The following is a 15,765-nucleotide window of genomic DNA, read 5'->3' as shown; positions in this document are numbered from 1 at the left end:
TCATATTGATACTACGTTATAGCCCTAACCACAACCACCCTAGGGATATTGGGGTAGACTTCACCATATTATTTACTGTATCTTTTTTTTAAAAAATGAGAAAATGGATCTATTTATGTCAACTATCTTAGTCTGTTCTATTTAATTCAACTATCTTACTCTGTGCTATTAGAATACCTGAGACTGAAGAGCAGAAACTTATTTCTTTCATTTCTGGAGACTGCCCTTTGACTTCCATCATGTGGAAGAGGCAAGCAAGCCATCACCAGCTGGTGGCAAGAGAGAATCAACTCCCTCCTTCAAGCCCCTTTGTAATTGGGACCTAATTTTATTCATTAGGGAGGAACTCTCTTGGCCTAATCACCTCTTAAAGGCCCCACCTCTTCATACTGGCACATTGGCAACAATTGAATTTTGCAAGGGAGCTATTCAAACCACAGCAACAAGGATTTTATTTTCTGAATAGGCACCTACTATTTCTACAACAATGAAAAAATCCTGGCCGGGCGCGCGGTGGCTGACGCCTGTAATCCCAGCACTTTGGGAGGCCGAGGCGGGCGGATCACGAGGTCAGGAGATCGAGACCACCCTAGCTAACACGGTGAAACCCTGTCTCTACTAAAAATAAAAATAAAATAAAAAAAAAAGCCGGGCGTGGTGGCGGACAGCTGTGGTCCCAGCTACTCGGGAGGCTGAGGCAGGAAAATGGCGTGAACCCGGGAGGCGGAGCTTGCAGTGAGCCGAGATCGCGCCACTGCACTCCAGCCTGGGCGACAGAGCGAGACTCCGTCTAAAAAAAAAAAAAAAAGAATCCTAACGGTGATTCCCAAAGTGAGTTTCATTAGTAATTTTTAAAAATAATTGTTAAATACGTTTTGATAAATAAAACAGGTTTCTTTAGTGCATTAAGTTGAAGGCTTTAATACATTAATGCCTATGGTGAAACTCAGAAGAAGAGTTTAATCAGATTTTCCTCATTTTACTTTATACAGTCTTTTCTCAAAGTACCTTACAGGACTAGAAATCTAAGGAATATCCTTTGCAACATGCTTAGGATAATTCGAATAACTCTGTGATAAAGCACTCAATGGAAGAAAAACAAACACCTGAATCTGTTTTTGTACTTACAGGTAATTTGTTGTTGTTTTAAGAAAAACTGAGTCTAGTGTGGTTTGTTTTGTTTTTTTGAGACAGAGGCTCCCTCTGTCACCCAGGCTGGAGTGCAATGGCGTGATCTTGACTCACTGCAACCTCCACCTCCCGGGTGTAAGCGATTCTCCTGCCTCAGCCTCCCAAGTAGCTGGGAATACAGGCGTGTGCCACCACACCGGGCTAATTTTTGTATTTTTAGAAGAGATGGAGTTCCGCCATGTTGACCAGGCTGGTCTCAAACTCCTGACCTCAGGTGATCTGCCCACCTTGGCCCCCCAAAGTACTGGCGTGAGCCCTGCACCAGGTCCCAAGTCTGGTTTACTTTCTTTTTTACACCATTTCTGAAGAGAAGCAAGACGAACAAAAATCACTGGTGAATACACAAAAGGAATAATTCCTGAATTGAAGACATCCTTCATGTCCAATTTAACTGGACAAGTAATTTCCCCTTTAATGAGAATAAGTACTCCTTTGATATTTTACATGTTTATGATTTGCAAAAACCATTAAATTACAGTGCATAGGTTTCACCAGGAAAATATGAATCTTACTGTATTACTGTCATGCTGTCTGAGCAATCAGGTCTAGTGAAGGTACAAAAAACTCTGACATCTGTGGTCACTTTCATAGTAAAAATAGTAAATAGTAAAATACATGAAGATAACATGTCTTACATGCTATTAAAGCAATGTCAGCTTTGAAAGAAAATGATCTACTTACTGTTTCAGACTCAATTTGACTGAATGTAAACTTCTGTTAAAGTAGTTATAAGCTAGGGCAGTCTTGTTTATTGAACACCACCTCCATAAAAAATGCACTCATAAAAGTTGGTTATTGTTTCTCAGTTTGTGTTAAATTTCTTTTAGTTTTTTAAATATATCTTCTTCCTGTTCCTTTTCCAGAATACACCTGATCTTGAAATATTTGGTTAATAGACTTGTCATCAATTCAAAACAAAGTCAAAATGTAGCATGGGTTATTATAAACTGGAAACAGTTCTTAAAATAGAAATTATAGTACACCCAATGTTATAAACCTGTTTCATTAACTACTTACTGAATAGCATCATTTGCCAGCTTAACAGTTTATATCCTTACCTTATACCAGAAAGGATTTTCACATTGCTCAGCAGAATATATAAAATTTAGCAAGATCATGAAATTGGTAAAGAAAATGGAGGAAAGAGAGGGTAGGAGCACAATACAGATTGATTTCTTGGGGAATTGGAAACAAATACTTTGTATCACTTATAATTTGGTAGCTGCTAAAACGTAAGGGAACCTTTTAATAATCAGTGCCTGTATGTGCCAGATAATTAAGGTGTTGTTGACAAAAATCATACATACTTACGGCGCTTGATGTCTAAATACATATATTGACCAACTCATTCAAAACTGAAGACTCTGAAAGACTAACGAGTTTTAAAGGTTCCCCCCCGCTGCCGCCAATCCTGTCAATTTTACCAAAGCCTCAATTTGATGTCAACATTTAAAGTCAACGATTTGATTTAAAAAGACTGAGCAGACAATCGACCAATGAAGCCTTGACTTTGAAAATCTACGTGACTCAGTGCAAAATAGTGGGTTTAACTTTAATTAGGATCTTAAATTTTTTTTTTTTTTTTAGATGTTGCCTTGCTCTGTCGCCCAGGCTGGAGTAGCTGTGGTGCGATCTCGGCTCACTGTAGCCTCTGCCTCCCGGGTTCCAGCGAGTCTCCTGCCTCAGCCTCCTGGGTAGCTGGGATTACAGGCGCACGCGACCACGGCCAGCTAATTTTTGTATTTTTTAGTAGAGACGAGGTTTCGCCATGTTGGTAAGGCTGGTCTCGAACTCCTGACCTCAGGTGATCCGCCCGCCTCGGCCTCCCAAAGTGTTGGGATTACAGGCGTGAGCCACCGCGCCCTGCCAGGGCCTTCATTTTTTTTTTTTTTTTTTTGCTACCATTCTTGGGGGCGGCTGATGAGACAAGTGAAGGAACGACTCCAGGTTGGAGACGGCCCTCAGAGTTGTAAACGCGGGATTGAGACGCTGCGGGAAGATGGCCTGCCTTGCGCAAGGGCCTGGGCGGGAGGGCCTGCGCCTGCGCTAGCGAGACTCTGGCTAGCCACTCCCACTGCACACGGCGAGTCTGGGCGACTGCGCACGCGCGGCTGGTGAGTGGCGGGTTCGGGCGCAGCTGTAGGGTTGGCTGCGCGCCGCCGAGGGGTTTTGGACTGGGTTAGGTACCTTTTGTGTGTTTCTCACCTTTTTTCCAGGGTGGTGGTGGTGGAAGAGTTTAATTAGCAGTGGCTGGCGGATTCCTGAGGGAAGGAGCTGGCGCCGGCCTGAGAGTGGATCCTGGTTGCTGTGTTAGGCGCTGTTGGGCCTCGTGTCCCGGTCGCCGGAAGGGGCCGCGTCCTGTGCCACGCACGTTGGCGCCCGGGCCTTAGGCAGCCTTGGTGCTGACGGGGAAATTAACCCCCAGGCTACGGCAGCGCGTGGAGGCCTCCCTTCCCTCCGAGTAGAAACAGTACTCGGCCTGCTGTCCTTTTCATCTTTGCGCTCAGAAGTTCGCTGATGGAGTTTGCGAAATGCCCAGGCCTGACTGTCCGCTCCTGGAGGGCGGGCACCCGCGGCGCCTGTCGCTGGGGCTTCTGAGGCAGGTCCCCTGCAGGATGCGGCTGCTGCGAGGTGGAGTAGACTAGGACTTGGGCGGCTTTACTGCGAAACGGGCAGTAGCTTCGGAGGTGCAGAAGTGCTGGGACGATCGCGGGTCCCTACCGGGAGGGAGCCACATGTCAGACAGGAAGGCCCTCCTTATAGGGGTTGTGGTTACATGGGGCGTACATCACAACGTCGCACTGCACACGTACGACCTGCATTTCATTGTAAGCTTTACCTCCTTTTTAAAGTTAATTTAAAAACAGGATAAATAGAATTCTGGAAAGCAAGAAGGAAGGAACTGTTTGAGGCAGGGGGACTCAAAGATGAAAACAGAATGAAAACCTTTGGCCCTTTTCTGGACGTAAATTGGATTAAGGGGAGAATCATCCAGCAATTTATAAAAAGTATTTGGAGAATATCTAGGCCTTACCCATTCATAGAGGGAGCCTTGCTCTCCTGCGGTTTACTGGAGTCTGGGATGGCTCCTGGGTTAATGCTCTTTCCTCTGAATCACACTATCTTAACCCAATTTCACACAAGAATGAATGTTGAAATTACAGTATGGTGGTTTTGCCCTAAGTAAATTTGATAACATGGAAATTGAGTAATTTTATCCAAAAAGAGACTAACCACAGCCCCTGAGAAGCCAGCTAATCCCTGCTTATGCTGCAAGCCAACGTGTCCGCCCCTTTGCTCATGCTGTTCCATCTTTCTGAAGTCTTCACTCTTCATCCTTACCTTTTCCTGAGGCCGAGTTGAAGCTCCACCTGCTCTTTCACTCCTCTCCCCACTCAGGCCCTCCACTCTGATCCCATGGCGTGAAGGTGCTTCTCTATAGAGGGCCTCCACCTTACCGTTGGTGTTCACCATGTGTCTGCCTAACCTAGAATTTCTCAACTGCAGCTTGTAGGGCGGGATACTTCTTTAATGTGGAGGGCTGTCCTGTGAATTTTAAGTTCAGCAGCCTCTACCCACCTGATGCCAGTAGCACCCTCCTTCCCATTTACGGCAACCAAAAATGTCTCTAGGCATTGCCAGATGTTCCCCTTAGTGACAAAAGGGCTCCTCGTTCTGTGAGAACTGCTGATTTAGAGTCTGAGCCACATAAGGTCCAAGGTCAGCTTAATATAATTTCAATATAATCCATAGGTACAAGTTTTAAAATCTAAAGAAAAAAATTTTTTTTACTGCCACTTGTGGGGCAGGGCCAGCCATAGACAGTGTGCCCAGAGTGGCCAGAAAAAATTTAAAAATAATAATAATATAACACAGTACTTCCCAGCTCTTTTGGATTTGAAAAATCTCATAAACCCCCTTAGAAATTTTAAAAATAATAAAGATATGATAAAATAGTGATTTAAAAAATAGTTAAAAATAGGTTCATTTAATTTAATTTTTTTTTTTTGAAATGTAGTCTCACTCCTGTCATTCAGGCTGGAGTGCAATGGCGAGATCTCAGCTGACTGCAACCTCCATCTCCTGGGTTCAAGCGATTCTCCTGTCTCAGCCTCCTGAGTAGCTGGCACTATAGGTGCCTGCCACCACGCCTGGGTAATTTTTGTATTTTTAGTAGAGACAGGGTTTCACCATGTTGGCCAGGCTGATCCCGAATTCTTTACCTCAGGTGATCTGCCCGCCTCGATCTCCCAAAGTGCTTGGATTACAGGTGTGAGCCACCACTCCCGGCCATTTCATTTAATCTTTGATATTTATCTTGCTAACAGATTTCAGTTTTCCTCATTAGAAGAAGTGATGCACTTTTGAACTCACTTTAACAATGTAGGAAACTTCTACGATTCCTAAAGTTGCAGCCCCCTATGCTCTCCATGTGTTCCTCCATTAATCTTATTGTCATCTAACATTTATTTCATATGTATTGTTTTAGTCTGTCTTTTCCTCTCTAGAATGTAAGCTCCAAGAGAATAAGGACTTTGAGACTCATCACCAAGAACAGTGCTTTCTACAGGGTAGAAAATGATTATCAAAGGAATGGATTTGGTACTCTTTATACTTTTATTTTGGGATCAAATTCTTATATAGATTGGAACTTAATTGCCTTTTACAGCTATGAAAGTTGACAATTTTATTAAATTGCTCTTTGGAATTCCTTGTTTTGCATTTATAGTCAACTGGTTTCTTTTTGGTTTTCATGTTTTATTTCTAAGTGATTAACAAGTTACAGGCTGTTATTTAAAAGCCCTTCTTCAGTGACGCAGCTGTGGAAAGTACTAATAAAAATGGAATTGGCTGGGCATAATGGCTCATGTTTGTAATCTTAGCACTTTGGGAGAACAAGGTGGGTAGATCACTTGAGGAGTTCAGGACCAGCCTGGGCAACATGACGAGACCCCCGTCTCTACAAAAATTAGCTGGACATGGTAGTGTGCATCTGTAGTCCCAGTTACTCAGGAGGCTGAGCTGGGGTAATTGCTTGAGCTGGGGAATTTGAGGCTGCAGGGAGCCACAATCGCACCACTGCACTCCAGCCTGGGCAACAGAGTGAAACCCTGTCTCAAAAAAAAAAATGTATATGTCAAGGATAAAAATATATGCATATGTGTGTATGTATGTGTCTGCATATGTATATGGACACACTCATATACACACACAAACACACTTTTATTTTTCTTTCCGTTCTAGGCAGTATTGTGGTGCAGCCTTTTTTAAGGAACTTGTACTCTTCAATTTTGCCAGGCAATATTGGCTTTTACTAGTTGCCTGATTTTTTTCCTGAATGAAAAGAACTCACAATTCTGAAATACCAAATTGAAACCTTTTAGTTGTTTGCAGATCATTTTGCCATGTTTTCTCAGTTCAGCACGCACATAAGCTAATCTCTGGAATTTTTACTTGGAAATTTTCCGGCCTGTTGGGTCCTGGTATGCTTTCCTGAAAATGTGTTTTTGTGCTTATGCTTATTGCAGTAAACTAGAACTATTCATTTCAAGCATTTGTACCATTCTTTGGTGGGACTTCTATAGACAACCCCGTGTTGACTGAAATTATTTTTAGTTCTAAGTATAAAAACCTTAAAAGTAGATAATCCATCACTTTTCATCTTATAAAACTGAACAATACACCCGTTAAACCCTATTCTCCCCTCCCCCCAGCCCCTAGCAACCACAATTCTACTTTCTGCCTCTCTGATTTTGACTACTCTAGATACTTCCTATAAATGGAGTTATGCAGTATTTTTTTAAATGACTGGCTTATTTCACGTAGCATAATGTCCTGAAGGTTTATCCACATTGTAGCATATATCAGAATTTCCTTCTTTTCCAAGGGAATCATATTCCATTGTATGTATATATTTCATTTTCCTATATTCATGCTTGCTGATTCTCTTCTGCCTGCTCAAAACTGCTTTTAATTCCTCTAGTTAGTTTTTCATTTCATTATTGTACTTTTCAGCTCCAGAATTTCTACTTAGTCTCCTTTTATGTTTTCTGTCTCTTTATTTATATTTCCATTTTGTTCATATGTCATTTTCTTCACTTTCTCTACACCTTTCTTTAGTTATCTGAGAATCTTTAAGATAGTTATTTTAAAGTCTTTGTCTATGAGGCCCACCATCTAGTCTTTCTCAGGGATGGTTTCTCTTTATTTTTTTTTTCCTTTGAATGGGCTGTACTTTCCTGTTTCTTTGTGTGCCTTGTAATTTTTATGTTGAAAAATAAGGCATTTGAGTAATAATGTGATAACTCTGGAAGCCATATTGTTCTCCCTTCACCAGATTTTGCTGGGTTTTTATTATGTTTTTTGGGTTTTGTAGGCTGTCTTTTGCTGGGGATCAGCACGAGTTGTAAACTTAAGATCTTCTCAGGTATTTTTTGAGCCCATGCCTTTCCCTGGGCATGTGTAATGGCTTTCTAAATTCCCCTGTATATGCAGTTGTGTTTGAATGTCTCAGTCCTTAGATATTTGGCTTCCTGAAGGGATAAAAGAAAAGTAGAAACATGGGGGAAAGGTGCTGGCCCTTTAAATCTGCTGGAGGTCACTCTAGCCAGAGGGAGAGGGGCTTGCAACAATGGCTGCCACCTGCATCTTTGGCTTTCTTATCAGAAGCAGCAAAGGGAGTCAGAACAGATTATTCCAATGTTTGAAAGACAGGTGGTTCCTGTAAGTTTTATGCAAGGTGTTTCCTGAATGTGTGCATAGCCAAGCTGCTCCTGGAACTATTCTGTGTTTTCTTAGATTTTGTGTTTGCCTATTTGACATATATTAATTACAGGGACAAACTAAAGGCTAAAGTTGTTTACATCATCCTTTTAAGCCCTCTCTCGTGGGTGCACAAAACCCATGTCACAGACTTCCCAGTGACAACCATAGAATGTCTATTTTTGCTTTATGCCCAACAGGGGACATCCCCACCTAGATCCATCCCACTGACTTAGCAATAAAGGCATAGTCTCAGGTCCTCTCTCTGCTTTGTGGTCTCTGCTTGTGATAGAGTTTCATGTGGCCCCCTGTGGCATGCCATGACCCTCATTTCTGGGGAGAATTGTAACATTAAACTTTCTTTTCAATGGCATTGATCTCTCCATGTCCTCTCTGTCACCTTTATAAATTAAGATTTAAAACAAGAATGCATGCATAGCTGCTTGTCAGGGGGCTGGAGGGTGAGAATGGGTAGCTGCTGCTGATCAGAGAGCTGAAATTCGCTGAAATTAAACACTTTACCATCTAAGCCTTCCAGTAGACCCTTCAAAAGATTGAGGTGTCCAATCTTTTGGCTTCCCTGGGCCACATTGGAAGAAGAATTGTCTTGGGCCACACATAAAATACCCTAACAATAGCTGAGAATCTGGGTAGGCCAAGATGGCTAGAGTGGAAGGCTGAGTACCAGAGAGAATAGAGAAAGAACTCCAGGTATCTGCAGAGGGACCTCCTTGAGAAACTACTGGAAGATAGGGAAATAAACATCTGAAAAGATTTGAAGGAACAATACCTGACTCATTCAAGACCAAGAATAGTGTCTTTCTACCAGCTGGACTGGAAAACCTCATAATTTATGGGGCATTGGATAGAGTACTTCAAAGGGTTTTGCCTCCATAGTGGGGTGTAATCAGTCTAGACTAAGTGCTGCTCTGCTCTTATCTAACAGTCTTAAAAATGAGACCTGGAAAGATCAAATTGTTTCCAAGTAACTAACCTGTGTTTCAGGAATACTTACATAGGAATACAGAAATATACAGCATACAAGTTAAAATCCACAATGTCTGGCATTCAATAAAAAAACTATCAGACATGTGAAAAAGCAAGAAAATACAATCCATAATGGGAAAATCAGTCCACTGAAACTGACCCAGAATAGATATATGTTAGAAGTAGTGGACAAGGATGCTAAAATAAATTTATATCCTGTACTTTCAAAAAGCTAGAGGAAAATTGAACATGTGAACTGAAAATATGCAAATAAAGACTCATGTAACTTTTGGAGATAGGTCTGAGATGAAATGTCTGTGGTGAAAATTACACTGTATGGGATTAATAGATTAGACATAGAAGAATAGAAGATTAGTAAACTTGAACACTAGAAATAGAAGCTATCACAAATGAAATACAAAGAGAAAGAAGTTTAAAATGAAGAAAGCATCAGAGAGTTGTGGTACAATATGAAGCTACTAAATATATGTATAACTGGAGTCCCTGAAAGGGAAGGGCAGCAGAAGATTACTTGGGAAATAATGGTCAGAGTTTTTCCAAATTTAAGAAGCTCAATAAACACAAAATACAAGAAACGTGTAAAAAACCACACCAAGGCACATCATAATCAAATACCCAAAACCAGTAATAAAGAGAAAAACCTTAAAAACCATTAGAAAAGAAAGACATGAAGAAAAATAAGAATTACAGCAGATTTTATGTGTGGAAACAATGCAGTGAACAGACAGTGGAGGACTATCTTTAAAATACCAAAAGAAAACTTGTCAACCTCAAATTCTATACCCACAGTTAAACAGACATTATCAGAAACAAAAGCTGAGAGAATGCATCACCAGCAGAATTATACTACAAGGAATGTTCAACGAAGTCATTCAAGCAGAAGGAAAATGACACCAGCTGGAAATATCTTTTTTTTTTTTTTTTTTTTTTTTTTTTTGAGACAGAATCTCGCTTTGTCGCCCAGGCAGGAGTGCAGTGGCAAGATCTAGGCTCGCTGCAAGCTCCGCCTCCCAGGTTCATGCCGTTCTCCTGCCTCAGCCTCCCGAGTAGCTGGGACTACAGGTGCTTGCCACAATGCCCGGCTAATTTTTTGTATTTTTAGTGGAGACGGGGTTTCACCGTGTTAGCCAGGATGGTCTCGATCTCCTGACCTCATGATCCGCCCACCTCAGCCTCCCAAAGTGCTGGGATTACAGGTGTGAGTCACCGCGCCTGGCCCGCCATCTGGAAATATCTATACAACAGAATGAGGAGTTAAATATATGTATGAGTTTTTAATTTAACAATGTAGTGTGGCATTTATAACAAATGTAAAAGTAAAATGTATGACAACAATAACACAAAGGTTTGGAGAAGAGAAATGGATTTATGTATACTATTCTAAGTTTCTGTTTTTTTCTTTTTCTTTTTTTGTTTTTTTTGAGATGGAGTCTTGCTCTGTCGCCCAGGCTGGAGTGCAGTGGTGTGATCTTGGCTCGCTGCAACCTCTGCCTCATAGGTTCAAGCAATTCTCTTGTCTCAGCCTCCTGAGTAGCTGGGACTACAGGCGCCTGCCATCACACCTGGCTAATTTTTGTATTTTTAGTTGAGACAGGATTTCACCATATTGGTCAGGCTAGTCTCAAACTCCTGACTTCAGGTGATCCACCTGCCTTGGCCTCCCAAAGTGCTGGGATTACAGACGTGAGCCACCGCACCCAGCCATGTACCATAATTCTTAAGCAACCTCTTAAATAACAGAGTCACAGCTAGTAAGCTAGCAATGGAGAAAGAAATAGATTCATAAAATGTTTTCACTGCTATGTAGTGAATATATTTATACTGTAGGAATATACAACATTATATACTGTCTAATGGTTGGACATTTCAGTTGAGTTTAATTTTTTCTATTACATATTTCTTTTTTTCTTTTTCTTTTCTTTCTTTTTTTTTTTTTTGAGATGGAGTCTCACTGTGTCACCCAGGCTGGAGTGCAGTGTTGTGATCTCTGCTCACTGCAACCTCCACCTCCCAGGTTCAAGTGATTCTCCTGCCTCAGCCTCCTAAATAGCTGAGATTACAGGCAGTGCCAACATGCCCAGCTAATTTTTTTGTATTTTTAGTAGAGATGGGGTTTCACCACATTGGCCAGGCTGGTCTTGAACTCCTAACCTCATGATCTGCCCACCTTGGCCTCCCAAAGTGCTGGGATTACAGGTTTGAGCCACCACGCCCAGCCTCTATTGCATATTTCTATTTTGAGCATCTTTTCATATATTTATATGCCTACTTGATGTTAGACTTCTTAATTGCGGTCAATCTGGTAGGTGTATAGTGGTATCTCATTATGATTATAATTTGCATTCCCTCATGACAAGGTTGAACACCTTGTCATATGATGTTTGATTATCTGTATGTCATCTTTTATAAAGTGCCTGTTGAAATGTTTTTCCTGTTTTGTCTTTTGGTATAAAAGAATTCTAAAAAAAAAAATTCAAGAAACATATATGAAAGCTAGAAAAGGAAACAAGAATTAAAACCAAGAGAAGAGGCCAGACGCAGTGGCTCATGCCTGTAATCCCAGCACTTTGGGAGCCCAAGGCAGGTGGATCACGAGGTCAGGAGTTCGAGACCAGCCTGGCCAACATGGTGAATCCCGTCTCTACTAAAAGATACAAAAAATAGCCAGGTGTGGTGGCGGGCGCTTGTAATCGCAGCCACTGGGGAGGCTGAGGCAGGGGAATCGTGTGAAACTAGAAGGCGGAGGTTGCAGTGAGCTGAGATTGCACCACTGCACTCCAGCCTGGGCGAAAGAGTGAAACTCTATCTCAAAAAAAAAAAAAAAAAAAAAAAAAACCCAAGGGAAGAAACAGAAAGCAAATAATGAAATAGGCTTAAGCACAATATATCAATAATAACATTAAGTGTAAAAGGTCCAGATGCACCAATAAAGGAGCTTATCAGTAAGGATTTAGTTTTTATTTTTATTTTATTTTATTTTCGAGTTGGAGTCTTGCACTGTTGCCTGGGCTGGAGTGCAATGGCATGATCTCGCTCACTGTAACCTCTGCCTCCCGGGTTCAAGCGATTTTCCTGCCTCAGCCTCCCGAGTAGCTGGGATTACAGGTGCCCTCCACCATGCCCGGCTAGTTTTTTGTATTTTTAGTAGAGATGGGGTTTCATTATGTTGACCAGGCTGGTCTCGAACTCCTGACCTCGTGATCCACCCGCCTCAGCCTCCCAAAGTGCTGGGATAACAGGCGTGAGCCACTGTGCCTGGCCAGAATTTTTTTTTTAGACGAAAACTATATGCTGCCCACAAGAAACTCACTTCAAAATTAGCAGGGTGTGTGTGTGTGTGTGTGTGTGTGTGTGTTGAAAGTGAAAGGAAGGGGAAAATATATGCCATAGAACCCTTTTTTTAAAAGCATGAGCACTTTTATTGATAGCAGGTAAAGTAGACTTATAAGAGTAAAGAAGTCACTAGGAACAACAACAACAACAGAATTACATAATGATAAAAAGAGTGAATTCATCAAGAACAAACAACAATTCTAAGTATGTATGCACCAAATGAGAACAATTTAAATTACATGAAGCATGAAATAAAAACTGATAGAACTGAAAGGAAATAGACAAATCCACAATTACAGCTGGGTACTTCAATTCCCTCTCAGCAATTGATAGAACTACTAGATGGGAAACCAGCAAGGATACAGGGGACTTAATAACACCATTAACCAAAAGGATCTATTCACATTTATATAACCTTCATCCAACAACATCAAAATACACATTGTTTTCAAGTATTCATGGAATATTTCACCAACATAGACCATATCCATAGCTATTACACAAACTTCAGCATTTTAAAAAAGTGTTGAAATTATACATGCTAGAAAACCTAATAGGAAAATCTCCAAACACTTGGAAATTAAACAGTGTACTTCTAAATATATGGGCCAGAGAGAAATTTAAAAGTACACTGAACTGAATGAAAATGGGTGAAAAAGGACAAAAATTTGCTGGGATGTTGCTAAAAGGGAATTTAAAGCACTAAACACTTAAATTAGAAGAAAGGTCTCAAAACAGTGTTCAAAACTCCCAGAACAAAAAGGTAGTTCAAAACAAATGCAAAGCAAGTAGAAGGAAGGAAATGAAAGGCAGAAATCAATGAAATTGAAAATAAAGTCAATGATGCAAAAACTTATTTTTTAAAAGAGATCAATAAAATTGATGAACCTTTAGTAAGAAAAAAGAGAAAACAAATTACTGACATTAGGAATGAAATGGGGATATCAGTACAGATCCTAAAGACATTAGAAATAATTGGGGACTGCTATAAACATCTCTATACAGATAAATTTTAACAACTTAGATGAAGCGGACCAATTCGTTGAAACTACAAACTACCAGAACTCACCCCATATGAAATTGATAATGTGAATAGCCGTTTAAGTATTAAATTGAATTTGCAGTTAAAGGCCTCTCATACAAGAAATTTTCAGGCCAGGCATGGTGGCTCATGCCTGTAATCTCAGCAGTTTGGGAGGCCTAGGCGGGCAGATCACCAGAGGTCAGGAGTTTGAGACTGGCCTGGCCAACATGGTGAAACTCCATCTCTACTAAAAATGCAAAAATTAGCCAGGTTTGGTGGTAGGCACCTGTAATCCCAGCTATTTGGGAGGCTGAGGCTGGAAAATCGCTTGAACCCAGGAGGCGGAGGTTGCCGTGAGCTGAGATCGAGCCATTGCACTCCAGCCTGGGCGACAATAGCAAAACTCTGTTTCAAAAAACAAAAAAAAAAAAAAAAGAAAAATTTCGGGCCTTAAATGCTAGGGATGCTATAACAAAATACCGTAGACTGGGTGGCTAAAAGTAATGGCAGAAACAGCAATTACCTTTGCACCAACCTAGCATCTCCAGATATAATTACAATGAGGGTTAAGGCTTTAACATATAAATGGGGTGCAGGGTGGGAGGGGGGTGGTGTGTCAATTGAATCCATAGCACATGATTTCACTGAAAAAATTTACCAAATGTTTATTGCGTTAGCACTGATTGTACACAGTCTTTTCCAGAAAATAGAAGAGGAGACATTTCTAGTTTATTTGATGAGACCAATATTACCTTGTTACCAAAACCAAAGACAATACAAAGACCGAAAACAATAGACCAATATACCTCATGAAGATAGATGACGAAATCCTCAGCAAAATATTAGTAAATATGATTTAGCAATACATAAGAAGAATCAGTTAAGTGGAACCTATTCCAGGAATGTGAGACTGGCTTAATAGATAATCAGTTTAATCTATATCATGAGGTTAAAGAAAAATCACATGATCGTATAAGTTGATATCAAAAAGTTATTTGAAAATTCAACACCCATTCGTGATGAAACTTGGCAAACTACTAATAAAGGGAACGTCCTCATCTTAACATAGAACATCTACACCCTGGGTGTAGTGACTCACACCTGTAATCCCAGCACTTTCGGAGGCTGAGGCAGGAGGAACACTTGAGCTCAGGAGTTTGAGACCAGCCTGGGCACCAGAGTGGGACCCCATCTCTACAAAAAATAAAAATGTTAGCCGGGCATGGTGGCACATGCCTGTAGTCCCAGCTGCTTGGGAGGTTGAGGTGGAAAGATCACTTGAGCCCAGAAGGTTGTGGCTGCATCATATTTAATGGTGAAAGATTGAATGCTTTCCCACTTAAAATCTGGGACAAGTGTAGGATATCTGCTCTTATCACTCCTATTCAGCTCACTAGAAGTCCTGGCCGGGCACGATGGTTCACGCCTGTAATCCCAGCACTTTGGGAGGCCGAGGTGGGCAGATCACTTGAGGTTAGGAGTTCGAGACTAGCCTGGCCAACATGTGAAACCCCATGTCTACTAAAAATGCAAAAAAATTTAGCTGGGCGTGGTGGCAGATGCCTGTAATCCCAGCTACTGGGGATGCTGCTGAAGCAGGGAGAATCGCTTGAACCCAGGAGGTGGAGGTTGCAGTGAGCCAAGAATGCACCACTGCACTCCAGCCTGGGCAACAGAGCAAGACTCTGTCACAAATTTAAAAAAAAAATAAGACTGATGAAATAAATCAAAGATGAACTAAATAAATGGAGAGATGTGCCATGTTTTGTGGATTGGAAGACCCCAAAAAATAAAGGTTCTCATTCTGTTACCCAGGCTGAAATACAGTGGTATGATCTTGGCTCACTGCATCCTATGCCTCCAGACTCAAGTGATCCTCCCACCACAGCCTCCCATGTAGCTGGGTCTACAGGCACATGCCATCACACTCAGCTAATTTTTAAAAACATTTTTGTAGAGACAAGGTCTCACTGTATTGCCCAGGCTGCTCCTAGGCTCAAGTGATCCTCCTGTCTCAGCCTCCCACATTCCACCTGAATTATACACTTTAAATAGATGAATTGTATGGTATATGAATTAGATCTCAATACAAATGTTTTAAAATTTGCACATTTCACTTCAATAGGCATTTCAAAAACAACTACATGACTGCAAAGAGAATCCTGACTTCTCTGGCCACAGTAAACCTCATAGTACAGGGATTCAGTTCTTCATTTGATGAAACCCTCTTATAATGTGTCATCATGAAATAAATTTTTTGATGTCCTCAAAATAAACACACTCTAACCATAAAATCCAACATCATACTCTTGAGCATTTATCCAGAGAAATGAAAATGAAAATTCCTATACATTTTACAGGAATGTTCACAACAGCTCTATTTGTAATACCTTAAAATTGGAAACAACCCAAATGTTTTAGTGGGTGAATGGTTAAGTGTGGCCATA

General features: G+C 41.1%; 1 protein-coding gene across 3 annotated transcripts in view; it reads left to right on the top strand.

The window, feature by feature from the left end:
- Window positions 1–801: 801 nt before the first annotated feature.
- The window catches only part of EEF1AKMT1 (EEF1A lysine methyltransferase 1), a 47,432-nt gene continuing 32,468 nt past the window's right edge, over window positions 802–15,765 (top strand). The window contains exon 1 of one of the 3 annotated variants that reach the window (XM_003833021.7): window positions 802–3,305. The gene's annotated coding sequence lies outside the window, so the exon portion shown is untranslated. Of the gene's footprint in view, window positions 5,347–15,765 lie in introns of all 3 variants that reach the window. The other 2 variants (XM_055097154.2, XM_034936411.3) reach the window with 2 other exon arrangements.

This window comes from Pan paniscus, chromosome 14 (genome assembly GCF_029289425.2).
Source record: "Pan paniscus chromosome 14, NHGRI_mPanPan1-v2.0_pri, whole genome shotgun sequence".
Lineage (NCBI taxonomy): Eukaryota > Metazoa > Chordata > Mammalia > Primates > Hominidae > Pan > Pan paniscus.
Note: the sequence above shows the minus strand (reverse complement) of the source record. Positions and strands in the feature narration are given on the sequence as shown.